This window comes from Bos mutus, chromosome 18 (assembly GCF_027580195.1).
Source record: "Bos mutus isolate GX-2022 chromosome 18, NWIPB_WYAK_1.1, whole genome shotgun sequence".
NCBI lineage: Eukaryota > Metazoa > Chordata > Mammalia > Artiodactyla > Bovidae > Bos > Bos mutus.
In genome coordinates this window covers 2,254,824-2,275,052 of record NC_091634.1, presented here as the reverse complement: position 1 = coordinate 2,275,052, position 20,229 = coordinate 2,254,824, and the positions used below count along the sequence as shown (strand labels likewise).

General features: G+C 41.0%; 1 non-coding gene across 1 annotated transcript; it reads right to left on the bottom strand.

The window, feature by feature from the left end:
• Positions 1 to 19,489: 19,489 nt before the first annotated feature.
• On the bottom strand, positions 19,490 to 19,563 carry TRNAG-CCC (transfer RNA glycine (anticodon CCC)). The gene has a single exon. It is a non-coding gene; the product is annotated as a tRNA-Gly (tRNA).
• Positions 19,564 to 20,229: the final 666 nt, after the last annotated feature.

Sequence of the window (20,229 nt, the reverse complement as noted above, 5' to 3'; positions counted from 1 at the left end):
GCAGAATAATTCCTTAGGAGAGAGCTTAGTTAAAGTGAGATCAACATCTTTCTTGTTGTTGACTCACTCAGTTGTGTCCGACTCTTTGCAACCCCATGGACTGCAGCACACCAGGGTTCCCTTTCCTTCACTGTCTCCCAGAGTTTGTTCAGACTCATGTCCATCAACTCAGTGATGCCATCCACCTATCTCATCCACTGCCGTCCCCTTCTCTTCCAGCCTTCAATCTTTCCCACCATCAGGTAACACCAAACTTGATAGCTCCTAAAGATATTTTGTGAAACTCTTACTTTGGAGGACTCAAGAAACAATCCTAGTGATAATAATGAGGAATCATTTTTCAAAGTATTTACCTTAGTTGCAGCATGTGAACTCTTAGTTGCAGCACGTGGGATCTAAACTCTCCAGAAATCAAACCCAGGCTCCCTGCATTGGGAGGGCAGAGTCTTAGCCACTGGACCACCAGGGAAGTGCCAAAGGTCATCTTCAAGGAACTTAAGGGTTGTATTTCTAAGATCAATCTGCTGTAACATAACCTTTCAGAAATTCTAATTTTAAATTTGTATTAGAAGTGTTATCATAATGCCTTTATGCTTTCCATGAAGACTAGAATAGAAAAGTAACTATTTTCTTATCCTCTACAGAAACTGTGAATATGATTTTAAAGAATAGAAATGATTTCATATATATATCTAACCCTAAGCATATAATGTGCTTACTGGACATAGCAATGGTGTCTTTTCTGAAACATTTGAGGTCTGATGCTGATAGCGAGTGGAGAAGGCAATGGCAACCCACTCCAGTACTCTTGCCTGGAAAATCCCGTGGACAGAGAAGCCTGGTAGGCTGCAGTCCATGGGGTCGCTAAGAGTTGGGCACGACTGAGCGACTTCACTTTCACATTCATGCATTGGAGAAGGAAATGGCAACCCACTCCAATATTCTTGCCTGGAGAATCCCAGGGACAGAGGAGCCTAATGGGCTGCTGTCTATGGGGTCGCACAGAGTCGCACATGACTGAAATGATTTAGCAGCAGCAGCAGCAGCTGATGGCGAGATTGCTATCCCTCTTCAAGATAGAGAAGCAGCATTTCAGGAAAAGGCAGCTTTATAGTGGTGAGGTTTGGAATATAGCTGCCAGGACCAAATGCATCTTTTCATATGTTGTCTAATCTCATAATATTCTAACACCAATTCCAAGCACACATTCATTTCTTTATGGTTTCACTTTTGCAACACACAGGAGTCAATATTCTCCAGATTATACTTTTACATGTGTCTACTCTTGCCTGGAAAATCCCATGGATGGAGGACCCTGGTAGGCTGCAGTCCATGGGGTCACTAAGAGTCAGACATGACTGAGCAATTTCACTTTAACTTTTCACTTTCATGCATTAGAGAAGGAAATGGCAACCCACTCCAATGTTCTTGCCTGGAGAATCCCAGGGACGGGGGAGCCTGGTGGGCTGCAGTCTATGGGGTTGCAGAGTCGGATACGACTGAAGTGACTTAGCAGCAGCAGCAGCAGCAGTATGTTAATATTCTTCACAAATCTTGTTATATTGTAGTCTCATTTAACCTTGATTTAAAAAATACCTAAGGATCTATCAAAATAATTATTTCATTTCTATCCTATACTCATTTATTGTATAGTAGTATTTCATGGTTCATAGTTTATTAAACAAAGCAATATTGTCCAAGTCTTTTTTGATAGATACTGTACTCATTGGAAAAGACTCTGATGCTGGGAGGGATTGGGGGCAGAGGGAGAAGGGGACGACAGAGGATGAGATGGCTGGATGGCATCACTGACTCGATGGACATGAGTCTGAGTGAACTCTGGGAGTTGGTGATGGACAGGGAGGTCTGGCGTGCTGTGATTCATGGGGTCGCAAAGAGTCGGACATGACTGAGTGACTGAACTGAACAGTAGTGAATTTGTGCCTGGCATGATTGGAATGCATCGTTCTGTTGCAAAACTTATATTGAGGAAAACTTGCATTCATTAAATCCAATATGGACAGAAGGTACTTTCCTATAGGATTCTGTGTGTGTGTGTACGTGTTAGTGGCTCAGTTTGTGACCCAATCGACTGTAGTTCTCCAGGCTCCTCTGTTCCTAAGATTTCCTGGGCAAGAATACTGGGGTCAGTGCCATTTCCTAATCTAGGGAATTTTCTTTATATGTTATTGACTTACAGAATAAATACTAATGCAGATATGGAAACTTTTTATAACCAAAACTGTAATATGTAAACATTTTGGAATAAACTCCAATATGTTGGCCACCTGATGTGAAGAACTGACTCATTGGAAAAGACCCTGATGCTGGGAAAGACTGAGGGCAGGAGGAGAAGGGGATGACAGAAGATGAGATGGTAGGATGGCATCACTGACTCAATGGACATGAGTATGAGCAAGCTATGGGAGTTGGTGTTGGACAGGGAGGCCAGGTGTGCTGACATCCATGGGGTTGCAAAGAGTCAGACAGGACTGAGTGACTGAACTGAACTGATAGAATAAGCTATATGATATAAAAACAAAACTAAATTTCAGACTGAATTATTCAAAAACACAGCTGATGTGTTTGGCTGGTGCATTACAGTGGTTAGGACACTGTCTTGGACTCAGCCTACCAGGTTCATAACAGCACTAAGCCTGTAATCAGCATGTGAATTTAGACAGATCACTTGACCTCTCTGTACCTAGGATCTCCTTATCTTTGCAATAAAATCAGCGCCAGTGCCTACCCCATGCAGTTATGAACATCAAACAACTGGCAGAATGGCCTCCAGGGAGTTGGCAATAAGAATAGTGTGCTCCTCTCAGACTGTAGTTGGAATCCTGGGCATTTTCTCTCTTTAAATTAATCTCTTCCTATACTACAATGAATGAGGGTTGAGGTTCACAGATTTGACCTTCAGGCCCAGGACTGTAGTTGCTTTTTGATCATTCCCTTTAAAGGCATCTCCATGACAATGGCATCCTTTAACTGAAGCTTGTATTGAGTGATTTAGCCATACAAATGTGTTTTCTATACCCCCAGAACTAACAATGTGGGTCCACTGGCACCCTTTGCCCATTAAGTGTCTCCAGCCATCATGATCAGCCACAGGAAATCCAGCTGGGTGGAACTTAAAGCAAAAGCTCCCAAGGACTTCCCTGTGGTCCAGATGTTAAGGCTCTGCTCCCAATGCTGGGGATCCAGGTTCAATCCCTGGTCAGGGAACTAGAAGCCACATGCCATAACTGAGAGTTTATGTGCCATAACTAACCATTTACATGTCATTAACTAAGACCTGGGACACCCAAATAAAAAAAATGATAAAATCTTTTTTGAAACAAAAATCTCCCGAGCATATCGGGGTCTCCACTTTGCACTACTGGAGAGTATGTAACTTCTTTCTCAAAGTTCCTATATGAAGACTATGTCTACTGTTCATTATATTTCCTGGTATTTAGGAGAAGATTTGTGTGTCACAAGTTGTATCTCTCTGTACACGTTATTTTCCTCATGGACATGATGCCAAATGGAGCAACGAATCAACACAAAGCAGGAAGACTTAGGATACTGATCTGCTGAATTTTATGACAAAATCAACAATTCACTGTATGTAGCAGTGTTACTATTCTCTGATGTTTCATTGTTGAAGTTATGATCTAGGCTTAGCTCCCCTCCTTCACAGACACTGACAGCAGATAAGACACATACACAGAAACAGCCATCACAAGCTCCTTCCACATTTTTTGATAATACATGTATTTTTAAACCTACAAAAGTAAAAAAAAAATTTAAAAAAATGAAAGACATGTTCGCAGGTAATAAGTGCACAGCTCAGTGAACTTTAGGGAATGATTGTACCTCTGGAGACCACAACTAGATCAAGAAACAGAATGTTCTCAGTTCCCATGAAACACTTCTGTGCTCCTTATAACTCACTGTTTCCAAGGCTATAGCTTTGTTGGTTATATTTGTAAGCCTGGATTATTGGGCACACATTTACAAGTATTATGACATTTAATATTAGATCACTTTGCCTGTCTTGGCCTTCACATGAAAGAAATCATACAGCATCTTTCATTTGGACTTTTGTCCACCATTCCATCTTTGTTAATTTATCTGTATTGTTTTATATTATTGCTGTTTTTCATTATCATTGCTATATAGGACTTCACTGTGTGACTATCAAAGGATTAATTGATCATTCAACTCTTAATGGGTGGGTGGTTATTAAGAGTTAGGGGCTATTCAGTACAGTTCAGTCGCTCAGTTGTGTCCGACTCTTTGCAACCCCATGAATCATGCACGCCAGGCCTCCCTGTCCATCACCAACTCCCAGAGTCCATCCAAATCCATGTCCATCGAGTCGGTGATGCCATCCAACCATCTTATCCTCTGTAGTCCCCTTCTCCTGCCCTCAGTCTTTCCCCACATCAGGGTCTTTTCCAATGAGTCAGCTTTTTGCATCAGGTGGCCAAAGTATTGGAGTTTCAGCTTCAACATCACTTCTTCCAATGAACACTCAGGACTGATCTGCTTTAGGATGTACTGGTTGGATCTCCTTGCAGTCCAAGGGACTCTCAAGAGTCTTCTCCAATACCACAGTTCAAAAGCATCAATTCTTTGGCGCTTGGCTTTCTTTATAGTCCAACTCTCACATCCAGACATGACCACTGGAAAAACCATAGCTTTGACTAGACAGACCTTTGTTGACAAAATAATGTCCCTGCTTTTTAATATGCTGTCTAGGTTGGTCATAAGCTTCCTTCCAAGGAGTGTCTTTTAACTTTATGGCTGCAATCACCATCTGTAGTGATTTTAGAGCCAAGAAAAATAGTCAGCCACTGCTTCCCCATCTATTTGCCATGAAGTGATGGGACTGGATAGCATGATCTTAGTTTTCTGAATGTTGAGTTTTAAGCTAACTTTTCCACTCTCCTCTTTCACTTTCATCAAGAGGCTCTTCAGTACTTCTTCACTTTCTGCCATAAGGGTGGTGTCATCTGCATGTCTGAGGTTATTGATATTTCTCCCAGCAATCTTGAGTCAAGCTTGTGCTTCCTCTAGCCCAGTGTTTCTCAAGATGTACTCTGGATATAAGTTAAATAAGTAGGGTGACAGTATACAGCCTTGACGTTCTCCTTTCCCGATTTGGAACCAGTCTGTTGTTCCATGTCCAGTTCTAATTATTGCTTCCTGACCTGCATACAGGTTTCTCAGGAGGCAGGTCAGGTGGTCTGGTATTCCCATCTCTTTCAGAATTTTCAGCAGTTTATTGTGATCCACACAGTCAAAGGCTTTGGCATAGTCAATAAAGCAGAAATAGATCTTTTTCTGGAACGTCTTGCTTTTTTCGATGATCCCGTGGATATTGGCAATTTGATCTCTGGTTCCTTTGCCTTTTCTAAAACCAGCTTGAACATCTGGAAGTTCATGGTTCATGTATTGCTGAAGCCTGGCTTGGAGAATTTTAAGCATCACTTTACTAGCGTGTGAGATGAGTGCAACTGTACGGTAGTCTGAGCATTCCTTGGCATTGTCTTTCTTTGGGATTGGAATGAAAACTGACCTTTTCCAGTCCTGTGGCCACTGCTGAGTTTTTCAAATTTGCTGGCATATTGAGTGCAGCATTTTCACAGCATCATCTTTCAGGATTTGAAATAGCTCAACTGGAATTCCATTACCTCCGCTAGCTTTGCTCATAGTGATGCTTTCTAAGGCCCACTTGACTTCACATTCCAAGATATCTGGCTGTAGGTGAGTGATCACACCATTGTGATTATCTGGGTCGTGAAGATCTTTTTTGTACAGTTCTTCTGTGTATTCTTGCCATCTCTTCTTAATATCTTCTGCTTCTGTTAGGTCCCTACCATTTCTGTCCTTTATCGAGCCCATCTTTGCATGAAATGCTTCCTTGGTATCTCTAATTTTCTTGAAGAGATCTCCAGTCTGTCCCATTCTATTGTTTTCCTCTATTTCTTTACATTGATTGCTGAGGAAGGCTTTCTTATCTCTCCTTGCTATTCTTTGGAACTCTGCATTCAAATGGGTATATCTTTCCTTTTCTCCTTTGCTAATAATTTTTTTTTTTTTTGCTTTGCTAATAATTATTAGGGTTCTCATATAAATTTTATTAATATAACTAATCTTTGGGTGTTACATGTACAAAATCCTGTTGAGTATATTTATAGGAATGGATTTCCTAGAACAGTATTACATCGGATCTGCAAAGTTGATACCACAGTTTTCCAAAATGTTTGTACCAATTTGAACACCCACCATCAGTGTATGAGATTCTGGTTGATCCACAGATATGCCAAAACTTGGCATTTTTGTCATTTCTGTTTCAGATTTCTTGATGGTATTTAATGACATATAAGTAGTTGTTATATTTTAATTGTCCTGATTACCACGGATGTGGAATATTTTTCCACATGTCTTATCCACTGAATAACTTCTTTATCGAAGTTTCTGTCTGAAGACTCTGTCCACTGTTTATTTTATTTTGTGGTTATCAGGAGATGCTTGTGTGGTTCTAAGTTGTATCTTTGTGTGTGTATATGTGTGTGTACTGATGAGAACCAGTCTTAATTTTAATCTGTCCAAAGTTATTTCAACATATGGTATATATATTCTGTGCTCTTTATCATATATATAGATTTAAAATATTTATCTATTTAGCTGCACTGGGTTTTAGTTGCATCATCCGGGAGCTTTGTTGTATCAACCAGGATCTATGGTTGTAGTGCACAGACTCCTTAGTTGCAGATCCCAGGCTTAGTTACCCCATGACATATAGGGTCTTAGTTCCCCAACCGGGGATCAAACCTGCATCCCCTGCATTGCGAGACAGATTCTTAACTACTGGACAACCAGGGAATACATTTAGCATATATTTTAAATTGTAAGACACTAGAATAACTCCTGTATTTTCTTCTAAAATAATACATTTTCATCTTTAAAATACCAACTGAGCCACCTGCGAAGCCCAAGAATACTGAAGAGCCTGTCCCTTCTCCAGAAGATCTGCCCAACTCAGGAATTGAACTGGGATCTCCTGCACTGCAGGCAGATTGTTTCCAAACTGAGACATCAGGGAAGTCCCTACAATAAAACAATATATTCTTTAAAATTTAGAAGGGAATGCATTTAGAATTGACCTGTTTTAAGATAAGGGCACTGATGGAGATATTTTTTTTCCTCCAGTAAGCTTCTTATTAAAGTGTTGTTTTATGCTTTCTTTCAATTTACTTTCATTTGTCATTGCTTCCTCCCGGTTACCACCACTTCATCCTTCCTGATGAATTTTTCATAAAATATACTGATTCTCTCATCATCGTTTCCTGTCTCGAGAAGCCTTGGCAACTTCACAAAAGCATACAAGGAAAGTTGGCTCTCGATGTCACAAATTTATATGAGCCATTCTGCTCTGAGGAATCACTGTTGCCATCATTTAAAGGGAAGTACCTTGAATGACACCACAGCTCCCAGCCAACTGGCCATAGGAATAATCTTCTTCTTACAGACTGTGCTTGGAATCTGGGGCAATTTCTCCCTTCTGTACCATTACCTCTTTCTTTACCACACTCAGTGTAGGTTGAGGGTCACAGACTTGATTGGCAAGCACCTGATTATAGCCAACATATTGCTCATTCTCTCAAAAGGAGTCCCTCAGACAATTACAACTTTGAGGTTGAAACATTTTGCCAGTGATTTTGCATGCAAACTTATTCTGTATGTTGAGAGAGTGGGCAGGAGTATGTCCATTGGCACAACCTGCCTCTTGAGTGTGTTTCAGACCATCATGATCAGCCCCATGAACTCCTGTTGGAAGAATCTTAAAGTCAAAGCCCCGAAGTACATTGCCTTCTCCATTTCCTTCTGCTGGATCCAGTGCATGTTTGTAAATCTCATTTTTCCTCTGTATGCATTATATGTTTCTGAAAAATGGCACAGCACAAACATGACAAATACAAGAGATTCAGGGTACTGTGTTGCCACAGATCTTGAGAACATCTCAGGCTCAATATATACAGCTTTGATAGTGTTCCCTGAAGTTTCATTTTCTGTGCTCATCTTCTGGGCCAGTGGCTCCATGATTCTCACCCTGTACAGACACAGTCGGCAAGTCCAGTATATTCACAAGGCTAGTGTGTCTCCCAGACCCTCCGCTGAGTCCAGAGCCACCCAAAGCATCCTACTCTTGGCGAGCACCTTCATGTGTTTCCATACCCTGTCCTGCATCTTTAACATTACTCTTGCTCTTTTTCATAATCCCAGTTGGTGGTTAGTGGATACAGCTGCCTTGATTTCTATGTGTTTTCCCTTTATCAGCCCCTTTCTACTCATGAGCCGTGACTCCATTGTATCCAGTCTCTGTTTTCTGTACATGAAGAACTCAGTATCACCTAATCTTATCAGAAAAATGTAAATTGTATGTTTTTAAAATTTTATCAAGGTATAGTTGATTTATCATGCTGTATTAGTTCCAGGTGTATATCAAAGTGAGTCAGTTGTAGATATATATGTATATCTACTCTTTTTAGATTCTTTCCCCATATAGGCCATTTAGAGGATTGAGTAGAGTTCCCTGTGCTATACAGTAGGTCCCTTCTTTTTTGTTGTAAACCAGGCCTGGAGACATGTGGGACTTGGTTCCCTGACCAGGGATTGAACCCCTACTCCCTTCCTAGAAAGGACTTAGTCTTAACCACTGGACGATCTAAGAAGTCCCCACTAGGTCCTTACTAAAGTGAAGTTGCTCAGTCGTGTCTGACTCTTTGCAACCCCGTGGACTGTAGCCTACCAGGCTACTCCGTCCATGCAATTTTCCAGGCAAGAGTACTGGAGTGGGTTGCCATTTCCTTTTCCAGGGGATCATCCTCACCCAGGGATTGAACCCAGTCTCCCACATTGCAGGCAGACACTTTACCATCTGAGCCACCTAGGAAGCCCTTCAGTTCAGTTCAGTTCAGTTGTGTCCGACTCTTTGCGACCCCATGAATTGCAGAACGCCAGGCCTCCCTGTCCATCACCAACTCCTGGAGTTCACTCAAACTCACATCCATTGAGTCAGTGATGCCATCCAGCCATATCATCCTCTGTCATCATCCCCTTCTCCTACTGCCCCCAATCCCTCCCAGCATCAGAGTCTTTTTCAATAAGTCAACTCTTCGCATGAGGTGGCCAAAGTATTGGAGTTTCAGCTTTAACATCATTCCTTCCAAAGAACACCCTTGCTGCTGCTAAGTCGCTTCAGTCGTGTCCGACTTTGTGCGACCCCATAGACAGCAGCCCACCAGGCTCCCCCATCCCTGGGATTCTCCAGGCAAGAACACTTGAGTTGGTTGCCATTTCCTTCTCCAATGCATGAAAGTGAAAAGTGAAAGGGAAGTCGCTCAGTCGTGTCTGACTCTAGCGACCCCACGGACTGCAGCCAACCAGGCTCCTCCATCCATGGGATTTTCCAGGCAAGAGTACTGGAGTGGGGTGCCATTGCCTTCTCCGAAGAACACCCTTATTAGTTACCTATTTTATATTTAGTAGTGTATGTTGGGGCTTCCTTGGTGACTCGGTGATAAAGAATACAGCTGGCAATGCAGGAGACTCCAGTTCGATTCCTGGGTCGGGAAGATCCCACATGCCACTGAGCAACTGAGCCCATGCACCACAGGTACTGAGCCTGTGTGCCTAAAGCCTGTGCTCTGCAAGGGAAGCCACTGCAGTGAGGAGCCCACGCTCACCACAACTAGAGAAGCCTACACGCAACAAAGAAGACCCAGCACAGACTAAATAAATAAAATTCCACTTCTGATCCTTTAGTGTATAAAGGATAAAGGTTTGCTAGGCATATTTTATATGCCTAAGATATTTGCACCATGGGCTCAAATGTAGAAACAATCCATGAGCAAGTTCTTAGTCCAGTTTAAATGAGGGCTTTTTTTTTTTTAATTGGAGGCTAATTACTTTACAATATTGTGGTGGTTTTTGCCATACACTCACATGAATCAGCCATGGGTGTACATATGTTCCCCATCCTGACCCTTCCTTCCACCTCCCTCCCCATCTCATCTCTCAGGATCATCCCAGTACACCAGCCTTGAGCACCCTGTCTCATGCATCGAACTTGGACTGGCGACCTGTTTCACATATTTTATTATTCATGTTTCAATACTATTCTCTCAAATCATCCCACCCTCGCCTTCTCCCACAGAGTCCAAAAGTCTGTTCTTTACATCTGTGTCTCTTTTGCTGTCTTGCATATAGGGTCATCATTACCATCTTTCTAAATTCTATATATGTGCATTAATATACTGTATTGGTGTTTTTGTTTCTGACTTACTTCAGTCTGTATAATAGGCTCCAGTTTCATCCACCTCATTAGAAGTGATTCAGGAGGGAGGAGCTAAGATGGCGGAGGAGTAGGACAGGGAGAACACTTTCTCGCCCACAAATTCATCAAAAGAACATTTAAACACCGAGTAAATTCCACAAAACAACTTCTGAATGCCGGCAGAGGACATCAGGCACCCAGAAAAGCAACCCATTGTCTTTGAAAGGAGGTAGGAAAAAATATACAAGACAAAAAAAGAGACAAAAGAGGGAGGGACTGAGCTCCTTCCTGGGAAGGGAGTCTTAAAAAGAGAGAAGTTTCCAAACACCAGGAAACCTTCTCACTGCCGAATCTATGCCGAGCCTTGGAAGCACAGAGGCCAACATAACAGGGAGGAAAAATAAATAAACAATTAAAACCCACAGATTACGAGCCCTACGGTAACTCCCCCAGAGGAGAAGCAGCGCAGACGCCTGCACACGCCACTAGCAAGCGGGGGCTGGGCAGGGAGGCGCGGAGCCGGCTGCATCGCTTAGAGTAAGGATCTGGCCTGAATACCCTGAGCGCAATCTGAGCGAAATACTTTGGGCTAGCAAACCAGACTGTGGGATATCTACCACGCGAAAAGCCAGCCCTAACCTAAGACACCGCCAGGCCCGCGCACGGAACAAAGGACTGTACAGAGATAGCCAGCTGCAGACCGTCCCCCTCTGGTGACAGGCAGCCAGAGCCAGAAGGGGGCAATCACAGCCCCAGAGAGACATTATCTACAAAACTGAAAGCAGGTTTCTTTGCTAACTAAGACTTCTTGGGGTTCTGGACGGTCAACATCCGCCTGAGAAGGTGCGCTGGTTGTACACCTAGATAACCGAGCGGCGGGGAGGCGATAAGTCGCAGCAATCATGCTCGCCAAACACCTTATCACCTGAGCTGCTTGGACCTGGGAAGGGCACAAAACGCAGGCCTAACCAAGTCTGCGCCTCTGAGGACTACCCGAGTGCCCGAACCTGAGCGGCTTAGACCTGGGAGGTGCAAGCAGCCCAGAGCCAGCTGTGGATGGTTCCCGGTGGAGCAACCTAGAGCTTGAGCCGTGTGGGCAGGGAGGCTACACGGGCATGAGTGTGGGTAGGCCCAGTGTGGCTGAGGCACTGCGAGCACACGCCAGTGTTATTTGTTTGCAGCGTCCCTCCCTCCCCTCAGCGTGACTGAACAAGTGAGCCTAAAAAAAAAAAAAAAAAAGTGTCCACCACTGTCCCCTTTGTGTCAGGGCAGAAACCAGACACTGAAGAGACCAGCAAACAGAAGAAGCTATAACAGAGGGAACCGCCTTGGAAGCTACAGGCAATAGATTAAAACCCTGTGGTTAGTACTGAATACATAGGAAGGGGCCTATAGATCTTGAGAAATATAAGTTGGACCAAGGAACTAGCCGAAAATGAACTGACCCCACAATACCCACAACAAAACCAGAGAAAGTCCTAGATGTATTTTTACTATTTTTACAATCATTCTTTCTTTCTTTTTTTTTTTAAAAAAAAAATTTTAAGTCCTCTATTATTCCTTTAATTTTCACTTTTATAACCTACTATTAATTTGCAAAAAAAAAGACCCTATTTTTTTTAAAGCAAACTTTATATATATATTTTCTAAAATTTTTGTGACCTTGTTTTTTTTATTTTTTCTTTAACATTGTATTTTTGAAATTCCAATCTCTACTCTAGATTTTTAATTTTAGCTTTTTGGTATTTGTTATCAATTTTGTACCTATATATATATTTTTTATAATTTTTGTGACTTTTTTTTCTCTCTCTTTCTTTCTCTTCTTCTTTTATATAACATTGTATATCTGAAATTCCAAACTCTACTCTAGGTTTTTAATTTATGCTTTTTAGTATTTGTTATCAGTTTTGTACCTATATTTTCTTTATAATTTTTGTGACTTGGTTTGTTTTTGTTTGTTTGTTTGTTTGTTTTTTTCTTTCTCTCTTTCTTTTTCTTCTTCTTTTTTTTTAACATTGTATTTTTGAAATTCCAGACTCTACTCTAGATTTTTAACTTTTGCATTTTGGTATTTGTTATCAATTTTGTACTCGTATTTTCTTTATAATTTTTGCGACTTTTTTTTTTTTTTCCTTTCTTTTCCTTCTTCTTTTCTTTAACATTGTATTTGTGAAATTCCAAACTCTACTCTAGATTTTTAATTTTTGCTTTTATGTATTTGTTACCAATTTTGTACCTTTAAGAACCCAATCTTTAGTACCCATTTTTCACTAGGGAGCAAGATTACTGGCTTGACTGCTCTCTCTCCCTTTGGACTCTCCTTTTTCTCCACCAGGTCACCTGTGTCTCCTCCTTAACCCCTCTCTACTCTACCCAACTTTGGGAATTTCTGTGTGTTCCAGACAGCGGAGAACACTTAGGGAACTAATTACTGGCTGGATCTGTCTCCCTCATTTTCATTCCCCCTTTTATCCTCCTGGCCACCTCTGTCTCCTTCCTCCTTCTTCTCTTCTCTGTATAACTCTGTGAACTGGACCACAACTGAGTGGTCCAGTTGTGGAGTGCACATAAGGAAGTGATTACTGGCTAGCCCGCTCTCTCCTCTATTGATTCCACCTCTTCTCATTCGGGTAACCTCTAACTCCCTCCTCCCTCTTCTCTTCTCCATGTAACGCTGTGCACCTCTCTGGGTGACCCTCATGGTGGAGAAACTTTTCATCTTTAATGTAGATGTTTTATCAATGGTGCTGTATAGAAGGAGAAGTTTTGAAACTACTGTAAAAATAAGACTGATAACTGGAAGCAGGAGGCTCAAGTCCAAACCCTAACTCCAGGAAACTCCTGACTCCAGGGAACATTAATTGACAGAAGCTCATCAAACGCCTCCATACCTACACTGAAACCAAGCACCACACAAGGGCCAACAAGTTCCAGGGCAAGACATACCAAGCAAATTCTCCAGCAACACAGGAACACAGCCCTGAGCTCCAAGATACAGGCTGCCCAAAGTCACCCCAAAACCATAGACATCTCATAACTCATTACTGGACACTTCATTGCACTCCAGAGAGAAGAAATCCAGCTCCACCCACCAGAACACCGACACAAGCTTCCCTAACCAAGAAACCTTGACAAGCCACCTGTACAAACCCACACACAGTGAGGAAACGCCACAATAAAGAGAACTCCACAAATCGCCAGAATACAGAAAAGACACCCCAAACTCAGCAATTTAAACAAGCTGAAGAGACAAAGGAATACCCAGCAGTAAAGGAACAGGATAAATGCCCACCAAACCAAACAAAAGAGGAAGAGATAGGGAATCTACCTGATAAAGAATTCCGAATAATGATAGTGAAATTGATCCAAAATCTTGAAATCAAAATGGAATCACAAATCAATAGCCTGGAGACAAGGATTGAGAAGATGCAAGAAAGGTTTAACAAAGACCTAGAAGAAATAAAAAAGAGTCAATATATAATGAATAATGCAATAAATGAAATAAAAAACACTCTGGAGGCAACAAATAGTAGAATAACAGAGGCAGAAGATAGGATTAGTGAATTAGAAGATAGAATGGTAGAAATGAATGAATCAGAGAGTAAAAAAGAAAAACAAATTAAAAGAAATGAGGACAATCTCAGAGACCTCCAGGACAATATTAGATGCTACAACATTCGAATCATAGGGGTCCCAGAAGAAGAAGACAAAAATAAAGACCATGAGAAAATACTTGAGGAGATAATAGTTGAAAACTTCCCTAAAATGGGGAATGAAATAATCACTCAAGTCCAAGAAATGCAGAGAGTCCCAAACAGGATAAACCCAAGGAAAAACACCCCAAGACACATATTAATCAAATTAACAAAGATCAAACACAAAGAATAAATTAAAAGCAGCAAGGGAAAAACAACAAATAACACACAAGGGAATTCCCATAAGGATAACAGCTGACCTTTCAATAGAAACTCTTCAAGCCAGGAGGGAATGGCAAGACATACTTAAAGTGATGAAAGAAAATAACCTACAGCCCAGATTATTGTACCCAGCAAGGATCTCATTCAAATATGAAGGAGAAATCAAAAGCTTTACAGACAAGCAAAAGCTGAGAGAATTCAGCACCACCAAACCAACTCTCCAACAAATACTAAAGGATATTCCCTAGACAGGAAACACAAAAACGGTGTATAAATTCAAACCCAAAACAATAAAGTAAATGGCAACCACTTTCTCACACCATACACAAAAATAAACTCAAAATGGATTAAAGATCTAAACTTAAGACCAGAAACTATAAAACTCCTAGAGGAGAACATAGGCAAAAGACTCTCCGACATACATCACAGCAGGATCCTCTATGACCCACCTCCCAGAATACTGGAAATAAAAGCAAAAATAAACAAATGGGACCTAATTAAACTTAAAAGCTTCTGCACAACAAAGGAAACGATAAGCAAGGTGAAAAGACAGCCTTCAGAATGGGAGAAAATAATAGCAAATGAAGCAACTGACAAACAACTAATCTCAAAAATATACAAGCAACTCCTACAGCTCAATTCCAGAAAAATAAATGACCCAATCAAAAAATGGGCCAAAGAACTAAACAGACATTTCTCCAAAGAAGACATACAGATGGCTAACAAACACATGAAAAGATGCTCAACATCACTCATTATCAGAGAAATGCAAATCAAAACCACTATGAGGTACCATTTTATGCCAGTCAGAATGGCTGTGATCCAAAAGTCTACAAGTAATAAATGCTGGAGAGGGTGTGGAGAAAAGGGAACCCTCTTACACTGTTGGTGGGAATGCAAACTAGTACAGCCACTATGGAGAACAGTGTGGAGATTCCTTAAAAAACTGGAAATAGAACTGCCTTATGATCCAGCAATCCCACTGCTGGGCATATACACTGAGGAAACCAGAATTGAAAGAGACATGTGTACCCCAATGTTCATCGCAGCACTGTTTATAATAGCCAGGACATGGAAGCAACCTAGATGTGCATCAGCAGATGAATGGATAAGAAAGCTTTGGTACATATACACAATGGAGTATTACTCAGCCATTAAAAAGAATACATTTGAATCAGTTCTAATGAGGTGGATGAAACTGGAGCCTATTATACAGAGTGAAGTAAGCCAGAAAGAAAAACATCAATACAGTATACTAATGCATATATATGGAATTTAGAAAGATGGTAACAATAACCCTGTATATGAGACAGCCAAAGAGACACTGATGTATAGAACAGTCTTTTGGACTCTGTGGGAGAGGGAGAGGGTGGGATGATTTGGGAGAATGGCATTGAAATATGTATAATATCATATATGAAACGAATTGCCAGTTCAGGTTCGAGGCACGATACTGGATGCTTGGGGCTGGTGCACAGGGACGACCCAGAGGGATCATATGGGGAGGGAGGAGGGAGGAGGGTTCAGGATGGGGAACACATGTATGCCTGTGGTGGATTCATTTCAATATATGGCAGAACCAATACAATATTGTAAAGTTTAAAAATAAAATTAAAAAAAATAGAACTAATTCAAACACATTCTTTTTAATAGTTGAGTAATATTCCATTGTGTATATGTACCACAGCTTTCTTATCCATTCATCTGCCAATGGACATCTAGGTTGCTTCCATGTTCTGGCTATTGTAAACAGTGCTGTGATGAACATTGAGACACGTGTGTCTCTTTCACTTCTGGTTTCCTTGGTGTGTATGCCCAGCAGTGGGATTGCTGTGTAAATGAGGGCTTTTGTTTGTTTGTTTTTTGTTTGTTTTTTAAGATATTTTAAAAAATTGAATCTTTTTTTCAATTGTTATGTTAGTTTCAGGTGTAGAGAGCAAAGTGATTCAGTGATATATGTATTTTTCTTTTTCAGATTCTTTTCCCTTATAGATTATTATAAAATACTGAGTGCAATTCCCTGTGCTATACACTAGGTCCTTGTTGTTTATCTATTTTATATTTGGTAATATGTATAAGTTGATTCCAACTTCCTAATTTATCCCTCCTCCCTCTTTTCCTTTTTGATAATCATAAATTTGTTTTCTATGTCTTTGAGTCTCTTTCTCTTTGTAAACAAGTTTATTTGCATCTTAAAAAAAAATTCCACATATAAGCGATATTATATGCTATTTGTTTTTCTCTGTCTGGCTTACTTCATTTAGTATGATAATCCCTATGTCCATCCATGGTGTTTCAAATGGCGTTATTTCATTCTTTTTAATGGCTGAGTGATATTCCTTTGTGTTTATACACCCTATTTTCTTTATCCACTCATCAGGTAATGCACATTTAGGTTGTTTCCATATCTTAGCTACTGTAAATAGTGCTGCTGTGAACACTGGGATGCATGTATCTTTCCAAATTGTAGTTTTCTCTGGATATGTGCCCCGGAGTGGCATTGTAGGATCATATGGTATTAATTGCTCTGTTTTTAGTTTTCTTAAGGGAACTGCATCCTGTTCTGAATAGCGGCTGAACCAGTTTACATTCCCATAAACAATGAAGGAGGATTCCCTTTTCTCCACACCCTCTCTACCATTGATTATTTGTAGAATTTTTGATAATGGCCACTCTGACCAGGGTAAGGTGATATCTCACTAGTCTTGATTTGCATTTCTCTGATAATTAGTGATGTTGAGCAGTTTTTCCTGAGCCTGTTGGCCACCTGTATACTTTCTTTGAAGAAATGTCTATTTGAATCTTCTGCATAATTTTTGATTGGGTTGCTTGAACTTCTGGTATTGAGTTGTATGAGCTGTTTGTATATTTTGGAGATTAATTCTTTGTTAGTTGCATCACTTGCCAAATATTTTCTCCCATTCTGTAGGTTGTCCTTCGTATAGAAGAAATATTTTTGTTTAATGGCATGGCCACAAGCCCCTCTCACAGTGTAAGTTTGTTGGGGCTTTAGGCTATGTAGTATCAGGCTGGCTTCTGGAGGAAATGGAGATGACAGGATTAGCCTGACTCTCAGAAGAACTGGAGACTAAAGCTCAGCCACACAGACAGATCCTAAAGGACCTCAAGTAAAACACTCTGGGCACTAGGGCTTGGGTGAACCTCCTTGATGGCAGTACTCCTAGAGTTGTCAGGTATCAATGTCAAGAAAATGACATACCATCATTTTATGGGGAAAGGAAAACTGGAGCTCCAATTTGACTATTTTTTTCCTGAACTCTGACCCATGCAACTTCCATTGACTGATGTTATTTTTTTTAGTCGCTTTGTCATGTCCAACTCTTTGTGACCCCAAGGACTACACCCCAGCAGGCTCCTCTGTCCTTGTTCTCTAGGCAAGAATACTGGAGTGGGTTGCCATTCCCTTCTCCAGGACATCTTCCAAAAACAGGGATCAAACCCAGGTCTCCTGCATTGCAGGCAAATCCCTTACCACCTGATCCACCAGGGAATGGTGTAATCAAGCATTACACTGAGTGGACCAGATCTCAGTGAGTGCTGAGTCCTTCTAGAGAATTACTGAAACTGAGTGTGATTTTGGGAACCCCCACACTTGCAGTTAGTGTCAAAAACAGGCGTGGCCTGACTGATGTTTCACTGTTAAACTTCTCAGTTGCACTGAAAACTCTTACAGGGGAAATGGATAGTGGGCTTTGTTAAGATTATGTGTTTGCCTGTTGGAAAATGAAAAGCAGTGATTTTGCCCCCTAAAGTTCATGTCTCATCATTCACTGTATAACCAATGAGTGCTCCTTAATGAAATTCAGCGAAAGTATGTACAAAGACCTCTGGTAACCATTCATTACTGCTGAATGGAGAAAGCAGCCCTGGCTATAGTTAAAAGAATAGCAGAGGACTTTCCTGGTGTCCAGTGGTTTAGACTCCATCTGTCAATGCAGGGTTTGATCCCTGGTCCAGAAAGATTCCACATGCCATGGAACAAGTAAGCCTGTGTGCCACCCCACTCAAGACCATGGGCCTAGAGCCTATGCTCTGGAAGAATAGAAACTACCACAAGGAGAAGCACACACACCAGAACTAGAGAGTAGCCTCCATTCACCACAACTAGAGAAAGGCCATGTGCATCAATGAAGACCCAGTGCAACCAAAAATACATTTTAAAAAAATGAATAGTTGATACTGTCTGCTAAACTATCTGATCCTGCTGATTTCATTTGTGATGGGCACTTTTATAAATATCACTCTGTCTTCTGTGGATAATTCTCTGTTTGCACTTCATATCAGTGTTGGGAATCTGTATGGATAAATACAATATCCTAGAAAATGTCTATTATCACCATTTCCAAATTAATATTCATTTACACAAATTTGTACAAATTAGTTCAATAATTTCTTTTTTTAACTTTTTATTTTATATTGGAGTATAGCCAATTAATGGGGCTTCCCAAGTGGCACTGGTGGTAAAGAACCTGCCTGCCAATGCAGGAGATTTGGGTTCAATCCCTAAGTCAGGAAGATTCCATGGAGGAGGGCATGGCAACCCACTTCAGTATTCTTGACTGGAGAATCCCATGGACCAAGGAGCCTGACAGGGTAAAGTCCATAGGGTTGTAAAGAATCAGACACAACTGAAGCGACTTAGCACACACATAACCAATTAACAGTGTTCGATTCAGATGAACAGTGAAGGGACTCAGCCATACATATGCATGTGTCCAATCTAACAGAAGAGTGACTTCTAATGTAAACTATTGACATGTTCTTCCTTTTACATTTCAGTTTAGTTCAGTGCTCAGTAATGTCCAATACTTTGCAACCCCATTGACTGCAGCACGTCAGGCCTCCCTGTCCATCACCAACCCCCGGAGTTTATCCAACTCATGTCCATTGAGTTGGTGATGCCATCTAACCATCTCATCCGTTGTCATCCCCTTTCCTCCCACCTTCAATCTTTCCTAGCATCAGGGTCTTTTCAAATGAGTCAGTTCTTCACATCAGGTGGCCAACGTATTGGAGTTTCAACTTCAGCATCAGTCCTTCCAATGAATATTCAGGACTGATTTCCTTTAGGATGGACTGGTTGAATCTTCTTGCAGTCCAAGGGACTTTCAAGACTCTTCTCCAACATCACAATTCAAAAGCGTCAATTCTTTGGCGCTCAACTTTCTTTATAGTCCAACTCTGCAGGCTAATTCTTAGCCTGTGACTTGGGGTCTAGTTCCCCAACCAGGGGATCGAACCTAGACTCCCTGCATTGGGAGTGCAGAGTCTTAACCACTGGACCACCAGGGAAGTCCACAGACAGCTGTTTCTTTGGTATACAGGAAAATTAGCAGCTCCAGAGAAGACTAGCTGGGGAGAGAAATTTCATAGATTCAGAATGAAAGTTAAGCCTGAGAAATTCTCTGGTCCTCAACCAATATTAGGAGAAGTGTCCTGAGATATAGTGGAAAACAGTCCAAAATTTACATTAGGAAAAATCAACTGAGGGCGCCAGTAAGCATGCCAAGCTCTCCTCTACCCTGTATGTTGATGCCATTCCTTAAAACCTATCTTGCAATACAAGCTTACCTCAAGAAACCAGAGAAAAATCAAATAAATAACCTAACTTTACACCTAAAGCAACAAGAAAAATAAGAAATAAAGAACCCCAGGGTTCGTAGAAGAAAGAAATAATAAAAATTAGGGGAGAAATACATGAAAAAGCAACAAAGGAGACTATAGCAAAAATCAACAAAACTAAAAGCTGGTTTTTTGAGCAGATACATAAAATAGACAAACCATTAGCCAGACTCATCAAGAAAAAAAGGGAGAAGAATCAAATCAACAAAATTAGACATGAAAGTGGAGAAATCACAACATACAATACAGAAATACAAAGGATCATAAAAGACTACTATCAGCAACTGTGTGCCAATAAAATGGACAACTTGGAAGAAATGGGCGAATTCTTAGAAA